This window comes from Culex quinquefasciatus, chromosome 2 (assembly GCF_015732765.1).
Source record: "Culex quinquefasciatus strain JHB chromosome 2, VPISU_Cqui_1.0_pri_paternal, whole genome shotgun sequence".
Classification (NCBI taxonomy): domain Eukaryota; kingdom Metazoa; phylum Arthropoda; class Insecta; order Diptera; family Culicidae; genus Culex; species Culex quinquefasciatus.
The window spans coordinates 169,173,788-169,187,624 of record NC_051862.1 but is presented as its reverse complement, the minus strand read 5'-3'; the positions used below and the strand labels follow the sequence as shown (position 1 = coordinate 169,187,624).

Here is a 13,837-nt window from a genome sequence, read left to right as displayed (position 1 = left end):
TAAACATTTAAACATTTAAACATTTAAACATTTAAACATTTAAACATTTAAACATTTAAACATTTAAACATTTAAACATTTAAACATTTAAACATTTAAACATTTAAACATTTAAACATTTAAACATTTAAACATTTAAACATTTAAACATTTAAACATTTAAACATTTAAACATTTAAACATTTAAACATTTAAACATTTAAACATTTAAACATTTAAACATTTAAACATTTAAACATTTAAACATTTAAACATTTAAACATTTAAACATTTAAACATTTAAACATTTAAACATTTAAACATTTAAACATTTAAACATTTAAACATTTAAACATTTAAACATTTAAACATTTAAACATTTAAACATTTAAACATTTAAACATTTAAACATTTAAACATTTAAACATTTAAACATTTAAACATTTAAACATTTAAACATTTAAACATTTAAACATTTAAACATTTAAACATTTAAACATTTAAACATTTAAACATTTAAACATTTAAACATTTAAACATTTGAACATTTAAACATTTAAACATTTAAACATTTAAACATTTAAACATTTAAACATTTAAACATAAACATTTAAACATTTAAACATTTAAACATTTAAACATTTAAACATTTAAACATTTATACATTTAAACATTTAAACATTTAAACATTTAAACATTTAAACATTTAAACATTTAAACATTTAAACATTTAAACATTTAAACATTTAAACATTTAAACATTTAAACATTTAAACATTTAAACATTTAAACATTTAAACATTTAAACATTTAAACATTTAAACATTTAAACATTTAAACATTTAAACTTTTAAACATTTAAACATTTAAACATTTAAACATTTAAACATTTAAACATTTAAACATTTAAACATTTAAACATTTAAACATTTAAACATTTAAACATTTTTTATTCAATAATAGAAACGGCAAAAATATTAAGGATCACAAAACGAACACGACGCTCCCTAACGAACGCACCATGACACCTAATCTGGGCGACGCTCCCTAACGAACACACCATAGTTGATCGAGCTGTCATCAAGGCTGTCATTTTTTCACCCGCGCGTGTTTGATCCTGTTTGTGTGGCGCAGTTGAAATCAAAAATTCTCAAGTCGAATCGCGTGTGCTCGTGAAGGAACAACATCCGGCGTTCGGAACAAATACACCGGGTGACCGAATCGGAACGGCTCTGGGATGGCGGAATTTTCGCATATTTGGGTGAGTATTTGGAGTTTTGTTGAACTTGGAGAGGGCGGAATCGCACCCGCAACAGCAGCAGGCATTTTCAGGCAAATTTCCCAAGCTATTGGCTGATGCACAAAGTGATTTGTTTACCTTTTTTTGGTACCCTCCGCAAACTTCAAGCCATACAAAATTGTTGCCGGATCTTTTACGGGAGAGATCCGGAGAAAGATCCGGCAGCAATTTGTTTTGATTTGACGTTTGCTGAGGGTGCGGACAAGTTTGGTTATGTTCAAAAGAGAATGGTCAAGGTCAAGTTTGCGAGAACAGTGGTCTGAACAAACTGTGTGTGTTCCTCTTTTACAGGGACTTCTTCTACCAGGCCCGGCGCCTGCTGGACACTTCCGGCCGGATTTGTTCAGGATGGTCGTTTCGTCTGGAGGCGAAAATCGTTAGGTAAGTTGTGTGTTAATGCTCAACGGTGAACGTTCAAACAACGGTCAAGGAAAAGGTCACGAAAAGAATTGTGTTGAGTGGTACGCAACTGAAAATAACAGAAACAGAAAGTAGCGTTTGACGTTTATTGACACGGTGCCTGTGTTAAATTTGTTTTGATGAATAAATAAAATAATAGAATTTGCAAATTTGAATGCCACTGATAATTACAAATGTTTATATAATTTTGTTTTTAATGTAAACATATAGAGCTGCTCATCAGACCGAATCTCAAAATGCTGAATCTTGGAAGGAAATTAGGCAATTAGGATATTAGGAAATTAGGAAATTAGGGAATAAGAAAATTTGGAAATTAAAAAATTAGGAAATAAGGAAATAAAGAAATTATGAAATAAGGAAATTTGGAAATATGTTAGGCAATTAGGAAATTCGGAAATTAGGCAATTCGAAATAAGGCAATTCGAAATTAGGAAATTCGGAAATAAGGAAATTTGGAAATTAGGAAATTAGGAAATTCGGAAATCAGGAAATTAGGCAATTAGGAAATTAGGAAATTAGGAAATTAGGAAATTAGGAAATTAGGCAATTAGGAAATTAGGAAATAAATTTGGAAATTTGGAAATTAGGAAATCAGGAAATTAGGAAATTAAGAAATTAAAAAAATAACAATTAAGAAATTACAAAATTAGTAAATTCGGATACCAGAAAATTCAGAAATTCGGAAATTAGGCAATTAGGAAATTAGGAAATTAGGAAATTAGGAAATAAGGAAATTAGAAAATCAGAAATTAGAAATTAGGAAATTAGGAAATTAGGAAATTAGGAAATGGAAATTAGGAAATTAGGAAATAAGGAAATTAGGAAATTAGGAAATTAGGCAATTAGGAAATTAGGAAATGAAATCAGGAAATTAGGCAATTAGGTAATTAGGAAATTAGGAAATTAGAAATTAGGCAATTAGAATTAGGTAATGGAAATTAAATTAGGAAATTAGGAAATTAGGAAATTAGAAATAGGAAATAAGAAATTTGGAAATTAGGAAATTTGGAAATTAGGAAATCAGGAAATTAGGAAATTAGGAAATTAAAATTAAAAACATAAAAAATAACAATTAAGAAATTCCAAATTAGTAAATTCGGATACTAGGAAATTCAGAAATTCGGAAATCAGGCAATTAGGAAATTAGGAAATTAGGAAATTAGGAAATTAGGAAATTAGGAAATTAGGAAATTAGGAAATTAGGAAATTAGGAAACTAGGAAATTAGGAAATTAGGAAATTAGGAAATTAGGAATTAAGGAAATTAGGAAATTAGGAAACTAGGAAATTAGGAAATTAGAAATTAGAAATTAGGAAATTAGGAAATTAGGAAATTAGGCAATTAGGATATTAGGAAGTTCGGAAATTCGGAAATAAGAAAATTGAGATATAAGAATTTTGTAATTTTGTAATTTTGTAATTTTAAATTTTTAGAATTTTAAATTTTAGAATTTTAGAATTTTAAATTTTAGAATTTTAAATTTTAGATTTTAGAATTTTAAATTTTAAATTTTAAATTTTAAATTTTAGAATTTTAGAATTTTAAATTTTAAATTTTAGAATTTTAAATTTTAAATTTTAAATTTTAAATTTTAAATTTTAGAATTTTAGAATTTTAGAATTTTAAATTTTAGAATTTTAGAATTTTAGAATTTTAGAATTTTTAAATTTTAAATTTTAAATTTTAGAATTTTAGAACTTTAGAATTTTAAATTTTAGAATTTTAGAATTTTAGAATTTTAGAATTTTAGAATTTTAAATTTTAAATTTTAGAATTTTAAATTTTAAATTTTAGAATTTTAAATTTTAAAAATTTTAGAATTTTAGAATTTAAATTTAAATTTTAGAATTTTAGAATTTTAGAATTTTAAATTTTAGAATTTTAAATTTTAAATTTTAAATTTTAAATTTTAGAATTTTAGAATTTTAGAATTTGAGAATGAGAATTTGAGAATTGAAATTTGAGAATTTAGAATTTTAGAATTTTAAATTTTAGATTTTAAATTTTAAATTTTAGAATTTTAGAATTTTAAATTTTAAATTTTAGAATTTTAAATTTTAGAATTTTAAATTTTAAATTTTGAATTTTAGAATTTTAGAATTTTAGAATTTTAGAATTTTAAATTTTAGAATTTTAGAATTTTGAATTTTAAATTTTAAATTTTAGAATTTTAAATTTTAGAATTTTAGAATTTTAGAATTTTAAATTTTAGAATTTTAGAATTTTAAGATTTTAAATTTTAGAATTTTAAATTTTAAATTTTAGAATTTTAGAATTTTAGAATTTTAGAATTTTAGAATTTTAGAATTTTAGAATTTTAGAATTTTAAATTTTAAATTTTAAATTTTAGAATTTTAAATTTTAAATTTTAGAATTTTAGAATTTTAGAATTTTAAATTTTAGAATTTAAATTTTAGAATTTTAGAATTTTAAATTTTAGAATTTTAGAATTTTAGAATTTTAAATTTTAAATTTTAGAATTTTAGAATTTTAAATTTTAGAATTTTAGAATTTTAAATTTTAGAATTTTAAATTTTAGAATTTTAGAATTTTAAATTTTAGAATTTTAGAATTTTAGAATTTTAGAATTTTAGAATTTTAGAATTTTAGAATTTTAAATTTTAGAATTTTAAATTTTAGAATTTAGAATTTTAGAATTTTAAATTTTAGAATTTTAGAATTTTAGAATTTTAGAATTTTAAATTTTAGAATTTTAGAATTTAAATTTTAGAATTTTAGAATTTTAGAATTTTAGAATTTTAAATTTTAAATTTTAGAATTTTAAATTTTAAATTTTAAATTTTGAATTTTAGAATTTTAAATTTTAAATTTTAGAATTTTAGAATTTTAAATTTTAAATTTTAAATTTTAGAATTTTAGAATTTTAGAATTTTAAATTTTAGAATTTTAAATTTTAAATTTAGAATTTTAAATTTTAGAATTTTGAATTTTAAATTTTAAATTTTAAATTAGAATTTTAGAATTTAGAATAGATTTGAGAATTTGAGAATTTTAGATTTTAGAATTTGAGAATTTGAGATTTTGAGATTTGAGAATTGAGATTTGAGAATTTGAGAATTTTAGAATTTCAGAATTTTAAATTTTAGAATTTTAGAATTTTAGAATTTTAGAATTTTAGAATTTTAGAATTTTAGAATTTTAGAATTTTAGAATTTTAGAATTTTAGAATTTTAGAATTTTAAATTTTAAATTTTAGAATTTTAGAATTTTAAATTTTAGAATTTTAGAATTTTAGAATTTTAGAATTTTAGAATTTTAGAATTTTAGAAACAGCTAATTTAATAGCATTTGTACCGAAACAAACATATGAAAATATTCCCTATGTCTAATTTAGTGTGTTTCTCTTTTACAGGGCCTATTCCACTGAGGATTGTGCTTCATAAATACGCGAGTTCATCCCAAGTACGAAGCAGTAGTTCTGGCACCGGCTACAAACATTTCGAACAACGTCAGAAAGTTCGGATTGAAGCAGAATATTAAAAGAAAACGACGCGGAAAAAAAGTACTATTTTTTTTTAAATCTGCGAAAAAAACTATAAAAATACAATAAAACTTACCATATTGACCATTAATTTTAATGTATAAATATATGTTTTACAGTACAATTTAGTGGAGAGAAAACAATAAATACAATGCAAATACAATGAATCATACTGTAGTTATTATTTATTTCAATGTACGAATATAGTTTAAACCGTACTATTTAGTATGGAAAAATCCATGAAGAACTGTGAATTTACTGTGCAAACCATTGTAATGGTTACTGTTTTTATTATAAATGTATGATGTTTTCTATGGTCAGGGTAATTTTTTGGACGGAAAAGGCATCAATGAAAATACGATAGAATGTATAGTTTTTGGTTTTTTTTTGTATGGGGAAATGTCGAAATTTTTATGGTGACTGTGCCTAACAATACCCCTTTTTTATAGTAAATTCCCGAAATAGGATATATTCTATGGTGAAAAAACATAAAGGCTACAGTAGAATCATGGTTAAAATAACCATAGAATTTATCGTGTGATAACCATAAAATCTACTGTTGGTTTATAGTAAATCTTTATGCGGGCAGAGTTCTCGTAAAGCCGCGCTGCGCTAGGGTGGCACCTGGGAGAAAAGAGGAGCCATTCGTCCCACCATGCGGGCTACGGTACACGACGGTGCGGCACACCAACTTGGCCACTTGACTTTGTGCGGAAAGAGAGCTAGAGAAAAAGAGGTGTGTATTCTGTTACTGTAAGGTAGTACAACACGAGTGGCTAGGTTAAAATCTGTACTAACAGAAATTTGAACTAGTTTATTATTCATATTATTTCTGAGATTACAAAAATCTTTTGGTAAAATTTCAACCAAATGAATCATTTTTTAAAATAAGAAACAACTTTCAATTTAAGGGTTTAAATGTTGTTGTTTGTTTTGATAAATATTTACTGAAACAACCTTGTTCTATTTCCTCCACTACAGTAATTGTTCGGTAACTGGGCGCTCGTAATTGGGCTGTACAAGGATCTGCCAAATAGTTTTTTTCTGCTATAGTTTGAGGTGTGCACATTGTTAAGGAGCTTTTACAACTTCAGCAAATACAAAATCAATCAAATTAATTATATTTCCAGATGCCACTCTTTTCAAGCCTATTAAACGAATTCGTATGTATGTCCCAATTTCAACAAGCTCAATCGTCACCCGTTTCCTTCATTGGAGGTGAAAAATGGGCCAAACTAAAGGTAAGTTGGCTTTTTCCTGTGCGAGCTACTGAGCATTGACTTTCCCCATCCTCTGCCGGATTCTCCCGGCTTCCCGTTTTTATTCTCCTGTGGGTCGGCCGGCTGGTTTGTGTAGTTCTACCTATTTGAAGAAGAACGAAGTGGTAGTCGGTCGGTTGGTGGCCTTCATTTAGGCACGAGCAAACTTTCTTGTCCCAATGTGCCACCCTCCCGCCCATTCCGCTCCCCGTCCAACAATCGGAAAAATGGATGGTTCGTTGCGTTTGTCGTATTACAACTAAGTATACATACTAAATAGTCTTACAGTACGGATTGCAAGCCTTAAACTTTCCTTTGACCTCCCCACCCTCATTTTCCCTGCTCCTGGACTACTAAAGTTGTCTACTGCACACACACACACACACACACACACACACACACACACCGTATAGTGCTAGTACGTGCTCCCGCTGACTGGCGCTACCTTTTAAGACTGGTGCTCTGACCGAGGGGGCCCTTGCAATGATATTAAAATACATAAATCAAGCATTTAAATTATTTCACTGCTTTAATGAACGAGAGTCATGCACTGCCACAGTACTTCTAGGTCGTACCAGCCGGCCGCGGTCGTTCGGGGTTGTCGAACGGATGGTTTGGGGGTGTTTTTATTACCGACATTGGTTGTACACTTCAATTTTCAAATTAAATTTTAACTGGAACTAAATTCGAACTGCTGCCAAAATAAAACACTTAACGATGTTCTAGAACACTGTTAATTGAGCAATTTTCTACGATATTGCAAAGTAATTGTCAATGGTCAATTTGATTTTGCATAATAACATGAGTTTAAAAACATTTGCATGACCATTTTTTTTTTATTTTCAATAAATCTCTGAAAATTTCTTCAATTTTTCTATTATATATTTACATACCGATTTCGTCTGACCAGCCAGCAAATTTGTATGGATAATTCTATGGAAAACTAATAGTGCAAAGTTTCATTCAAATGAAAAATAATGCGAAATGTAATTCTTGAGAATTACCAACTATATTAAATATTTTTTGAAAAAAGGTTTCATAAATTTAGTGTAATCATGCCCACCCTAAAAAAAATGTAAAATTATGAAAAATCTAAGAATTAGAAAGGGGCATCCATGAACCACGTAAAGACTTGTAGCAAATTATGTCCACGTGGTTGACGGATGGCTCTGAAGATAACAAACTCTTTAATTTTTACAATTTTTTGACCGAGTCACGTATCTTAGAGGTAACGGTTCCGCTTCGTAAGTGGTAGATCGGGGTTCAAATCCCGGCTCGGACCAACACAACCGGTGATCTTTTCCCTTCTGGTTTCGATTGCTTAGTTAAGGGAAGGTAGTGTATCGTCACAAACTGGATCATGACACCTTAAAGAAGACAACCTATGGAATGTTAACATTAACCTTTACATGTTAACATCAAGTTAATAAATTGCTACTAAATCGCTTTTAAATGCGTAATACTCTTCATGGGCTATGGGAAAAAATATTTACGTCAAATTAAAAATCTCAATTTTACCCCATTTTTTTTTTCGTAAAATTGCGATAACTCGTGATGTTTATAAGCAAATCCCTTATGTTTATATATCAAAATTTTTGTAGTTGTCTGCTCTACAACTTTTGTACAAAATTGTTACACTCTTTTAAATATCCCTGCAAAGTTATAAGTTCTGGGTAAATATCCGGAAAGTACATCAAATTTCCCATAAAATGACAGTTCCAAATTTTTTTACAGTCGAGTAACGGAAAATGGGAGAATTAAAAAAATAGTGTTTTTTTCGATGAAAAATACGTTTTTTTTCTTCGGAATTCTAAGTACGCCATCAAATCGGGCGTCTATTTTTACATAAAAGTCCTTTTGACACCAAATTTCTATCTCATCACCGTTTTAGGATCTCCTCCATCACGAGATATCAATAAAAACGGATCGGATTCGTGATCAGGGACAAAGGTTAGGACAAAGTTTCACGCAAATCTAAGAGGGTCAGGGCAACTGCTGTGTGAGTTGGCGGAGGATTACCCTATATGGATTAAGGACAATTGCTAACAACTCATGAATGCTCATGAATGCCCATTATTTAATATTTTTCCTATATTGTTGTTGTGTATCGATATTTTCGAAATCCAGGAGGTAATTTTAAGCAAGTTTTGTTTCTATCAAAATTTTCAGCTCTCTAGATTTAGTTTCTCGGCTCTGGTCAAGTTAAACAGGAGAAGAAACAAAAAAAATGAATAAATATAAACATAAAATTTCCCAGCTTTTAAAATTTTGAAGCAAAAGTATCACAAAATGTGTTATACATTATAACAGTTATGCGGGCCACTAAAATTTTCGAGGCATCCATAAACCTACCTTTTCCTACAAATGTATGTCTTTTCCGATCTGTGTTCCAACAATACAAGGTTTTTTTAAAAAAAAGTATAAACTAGAAAACATTATTTGATTAAAAATACTAAAATAAAAAATTTACAACGTTGTTAACATAGTTTGCAATGAATTCCAGTTTTTTCAATGACGTTCCTTAACCCTCTAACGTCCATGGTTGCACCAGAGCACCACAATTTTTTTACTTCAAATTGACATTCCTCGAATGCTATAGAATGGAATGAACGCACTCTTCCTACACAGTGTTAACGAAGACATTTACTGGTTCCAATTCAAATTTCAGCCAATTTAGTCAAGTCTGTAAAAAATGGCAAGGAAAATGTCAAAAATCTCGATATTGCTCTGGGCGAGAAGGGATTAAGCTGGTACAAATTTTATTTAAAGTTTTTGTCACCCCTCGCTCTGTCTTAAACAAACAGGGGGCAAAAAAATATATTTTTATAACTTCAAAATTTCAATGGAAATTCTCGTGCAATTAGAGGGTGACGAGCGGGAATTCCCGGGAAATCGACCATTTTTGGACCTCTCGATTCCCGGGAAATTTGGTCGAGACTCCCGGGAAATTTTATACTTATAAATATCGAAGCAAAATTATATACACTATTCAGAAAAAAACATTTGAAAAAATCGAAATTGTTTAGAACATTGGATGTTTAATGTTCGATGTTCAAGTTCGAATAAACCAATGATTTTCTAATCTTCTTATTTAGGAATTTAAAATTTTAACTTGTTAAGGATTCTTACTATTATTGAGATATGCTAAAAAACATCTCAAAAATGAATAACTAATGATTTTTTAAAAACATTTTTATTTATTATTTATAAGAGGAAAAGCCTTACAAGACAAGTTTAATTTCCATATCCTCTTTCGAGCATAGCAATCCTCATAATCCAGTTTTTTAATTGTGGGTAAGTAAATTTCGCTGTATCAATATCACTAAGTAAATCAGTAAATAAAGTAAATTAATTGTGAAAATTCGGGATTTCGTGATAAATTTAAATAATTCATCAATGATTATTTACAGATCACATCAAAAGAAAAACGATAACTTTAAATTGTTGTTTTGAGTCGTTACTTATCATAATGCAAATGTACCGATACTGGGAAATTATATATTAGCTATTTTTACTTCACTAAAGTCTAATTAAATGTTCATGCAATAAATTTAAAAAATGAAGATTCGTAAACATGCAAAACTTAAATTTGGAGTCCAATAAAGCTCAAGAAATGATCTTGTATTTGCAGATTCAGAACAAAATCAAAAGGTAAAAATAGTTCCTCAAAATAAAAAGGCTACTTAACGTTTGCTATTTTTCATTGAAATATTATGCATTTATTGTAGGTAAATTCATTGAAAAGAAACAAATTCATTACTTTTCTTTTAAATTTTTGGCGCTATCCCCAGGAAATGGCAAAATTTAACTCTCGATTCCGAGAAATTGAAAATCTCGAGAATCGTCACCCTCTACGTGCAATCAACTGATATAAATTAAAAATACATTCCCCTGCGATTAACATAATTTTAAGCATGTTTGGGTTTATTCAAACTATTTGTGAAACCATTTTTTTTTTGTTTAATTTTTTGTTTTCGTCAGATCTTACATTTTTTAAAAAACTGATGATTGCAAAACAACTGAACTAGTGTAAAATGCATTTTAAAACACTTTTTTCATTTTTATTTTTTTCGAAAAGTTCGGGAGCGATTTTCTCTTGCGTGTTTTGCCTCCTCCCACTTTCGCGACCGATCATAATGTTACACTTTTTTCAGTGTGCTTTTTTAAGACAATTATAAAAGAAAAACTTTCCAGCCCATTCCCAGCTGCTTCTTCCAGCTTGCGGAAAATCCAAAACCAGGTTGTCGCAACCAAAGAGACACACCAGAGAGGCACCAGCATCACACTAGGAGTGTGTACATGTATAACAAAAAATCTGCAGACATAAATCTAAATTATGAGCGACAACATCGTTAGAGAGAGGAAAAGGGAGTAGTGAAGGGGAGAGAGCAAGAGGAGCGGGAAAGTCAGTTTGAGGACCGGCAATAAAATGAACTTTAAGCTCTGGCGTTTGTATGGCGATACTGTCGATTTTTTTTTTGAAATATATCGATAGGTTACCGAAATGAGGTCAGCGCGAAGAGAGGGGCACTGTGAAAAAATGTGGCAGCATAATATATCAAACTTTAGACAGCTGGTTGTCCTTGGTGTATAGTTTGGACAGAGCAACATTTGAAATTTAAAACCAAACATTTGTTAAAGTCGTCCCAACTCGCAATGAAGGTTCTTTTTTTTTTTGGTTTTAGCATAAATATTTAATTTGTGACATGTGAGACTATCTCTAGGGTACCCGGGACAGAAATAACTTTTATTCGAAAGTATGTCCAATTACCGTTATCTTTATTGCAAAAAATGTACTCAACCAACAATTAGTATTCATCCGAGCTTGCACCTCTACTAACTAACTCAATCTTAGCGCCTGTCCCTCCATACTAAGTCGTCCATCTGTGGCACTAATCATCGCTGTCTCGGAATTTGAATAATTCTCGCATAAAACTTGCCATACAAATAGAAGAGGCAATAAATTGTACTGCTGTGTTGTGTTGGACGTGGACGCGGACACTCTTGGCCGAGAGGTCAAAGTGCGACGCGTTCAGTGGACATGTTTTACACGTCGTCCTCGTAGTTCTTAGTCTCTCAACTTTAGAACAGAAACAGAAAGATAGAGAGAGAGAGTGTGCGACCACGATAGTGTCTATAATTCCTAAGGGCAAACAGGCGCGCACATGTTCCTTACCCAGAGAAATGCTTCCCCATACATACAAACAAACAAAACACATTTCCTCGTTGGCTGATTGGTTGAGTGGTGTCGTGGTGGTGACCTGGAAAAGTTTGTGTTTTTACTTCCTTGGAATACCTATACGTTGACCTATGGTGGCCCCCTGTCCCGCGATTGGTACTACCCTGCTGTAGAAACTAAGGTGGCGAAAGTTTTTCTTATTTTTGGTTTTTGTTGTTGCAAAGACGCTACTGCCCGGTGGCACTGACTTGCCTTGGTGACATTTACTGCATTTGTAATATTATGCAGCCAGGATTAACGTTACAAGATAATTAAACATCATTAAGCATCAAAGGATACTTCAAATTAAAAGATATGAAGAAAAATAGGGCAGGTGTACTGCCCATGTTCACATAAATGTCCCATATGCAAAAACAGCAAGCTGAGAAAAACGCATTTGAACTTTGTCTCACACATAAGGTTACGTGTTAAGTTTTCACGAAAAAACTGGATTTCCTCCTGATTTCTAGAACAAAGTACTAGATGTTATAGACTTTTCTGAAAGATCTCGCGATTCTGAACAAAACTGCATCAATATCTAGAAAACGATGAAAATGCATATGGAACATTTATGCGATCAGGGGCAGTGTATTGAATTGCTTTTTCAGCTTTTATAAATTTTAGGATTGTCGTATACCTAATCTTTAAAAAATGCTTTTTGATTTTTGCCTTCCTTACTGAGGAAGGTCTATATTAAATCACCCGAAAATTCACGTCTGGAATTTTTTTTTTTTTTTTTGAAAAGGACCAATAAACCAAATTTCTAGTTTTTGCTTTTTGGGTGTTTTTAATACCCCTGACTCAAGGCGGTTTCAAATACACCCAAAAAGCAAAAACTGGAAATTTGGTTTATTGGTCCTTGAGCAACTCTCTACGAAATCGGCCGATTTCGACCATTTTTATTTTTTGTATTTATTTATTTGACTCAAACTTTGTGGGGGCCTTCCCTATGACCAAATAAGTTATTTTGCGTCATTGGTTCACCCATACAAGTCTCCATACAATTTTGGCAGTTGTCCATACAAAAATGGTATGTAAATATTCAAACAGCTGTAACTTTTGAGTGAATTTTCTGATCAATTTGGTGTCTTCGGCAAAGTTGTAGGTATTGTTGAGGACTTTTGAGAAAAAAATAAGTACACGGAAAAAAATGCAGATTTTTTTATCAAAATTTTTTTTACTAAAACTCAATTTCCCAAAATACGTATTTTTTTTTATTTTCGAGATTTTTTGATATGTTTTAGGGGACAAAAATTCGCAACTTTTGAGCCATAGAGAAACATGGTCAAAAAATCTGCCACCGAGTTATGAATTTTTGAAAAAAATAGTGATTTTTGGAAAAATTTGAAGTTTCATGCAAAAACAAGTTTGACATTACTTTTTTATGCAAAATTGAATCAACTTTTTTTTCACTAAGACTCAATTTCCCAAAATACGTATTTTTTTTATTTTCGAGATTTTTTGATATGTTTTAGGGGACAAAAATCCGCAACTTTTGAGCCATAGAAAAATATGGTCAAAAAATCTGCCGCCGAGTTATGAATTTTTGAAAAAATAGTGATTTTTGGAAAAAAATCGAAGTTTAATGCAAAAACAAGTTTGACATTACTTTTTAATGCAAAATTGAATTTGCAATCGAAAAGTACTTCTCAGATTTTTTGATAAAGGGCTCCGTTTTCAAGATATCAGAGGCGACTCGTCCACCTGTTCAACCTGTTCATTGAACAGGTAGCCAATTTCAAGCGGATATTTTTTTTTTATTTATGTGCCGTGGTGCTTTTTTAACCAGCAACATACAATTTCCATTTTTTGTTTGAATATACGTTAACAAAATCAACGCCCTATGTTCAGCAGCGCTGCATGCACCGAAAAAGCTTTGGCCCGCCACCCTTTACTCTTTTACAACCCACCAATACCAAAGCGAGCCAGCCTAGCGGGCCACGCGCAAATGCTCGTCGCGTTCAACACCGACCCTTTGAACGTCGGGGAAAAAATCTCCATACAGAAAAAAATCAACACATGTAAAGAGCTTCCTATTCATACGCAGCGGCAGTATCGATGTGTTGGTAAATCTGGTTCAATCTGAGAGCGTGAACTGACAGCATTTTTGGGAGAGGCGAAATGCCACCCCCAACCCCAGCCGACTTAGCTCGCTCAGC

The 13,837-nt window shown here is 30.0% G+C and overlaps 1 protein-coding gene and 1 long non-coding RNA gene across 2 annotated transcripts in view; one reads left to right on the top strand and one right to left on the bottom strand.

Moving 5' to 3' along the window:
• LOC6031364 (UPF0047 protein YjbQ) overlaps positions 1–13,837 on the bottom strand; it is a 98,975-nt gene that overhangs the window by 59,233 nt on the left and 25,905 nt on the right. The window lies entirely within an intron of this gene.
• LOC119766681 lies at positions 1,081–2,012 on the top strand. The gene is made up of 2 exons (XR_005277054.1): positions 1,081–1,240; positions 1,571–2,012. It is a non-coding gene; the product is annotated as an uncharacterized LOC119766681 (long non-coding RNA).